Source organism: Trypanosoma equiperdum, assembly GCF_001457755.1.
Source record: "Trypanosoma equiperdum strain OVI genome assembly, contig: ctg_631, whole genome shotgun sequence".
In the NCBI taxonomy this organism is placed as follows: domain Eukaryota; phylum Euglenozoa; class Kinetoplastea; order Trypanosomatida; family Trypanosomatidae; genus Trypanosoma; species Trypanosoma equiperdum.
The window spans coordinates 78777-79106 of record NW_027124567.1 but is presented as its reverse complement, the minus strand read 5'-3'; positions in this window follow the sequence as shown (position 1 = coordinate 79106).

Here is a 330-nt window from a genome sequence, read left to right as displayed (position 1 = left end):
TTTTTTTTTTTCTCCCTCTCTTCTTTTGATTGCTCCCATGGCTCTTATTTGTATATTTTAAGAATTGCGGTTCAGATGAATATTGAGGGTTGAGGCACTGACTTTCAATGCAAAAGGCAAAAGGCAGAAACAACACTAACAATAAAAAAAACAATAACGAAAAAGAGAAAACGCAAAATAGGTGGTCGGACTATATTTTCTGTCATGTACGCGTGCCCCTTTTATTTATCTGTTTCGGTTCTTCTAACTTCTTTCAAGCACACATATGTAGATAGATATACATTTATTTTTATGTATGAGTGCTTGTAAATCATAGAACTTTTTTTTTTC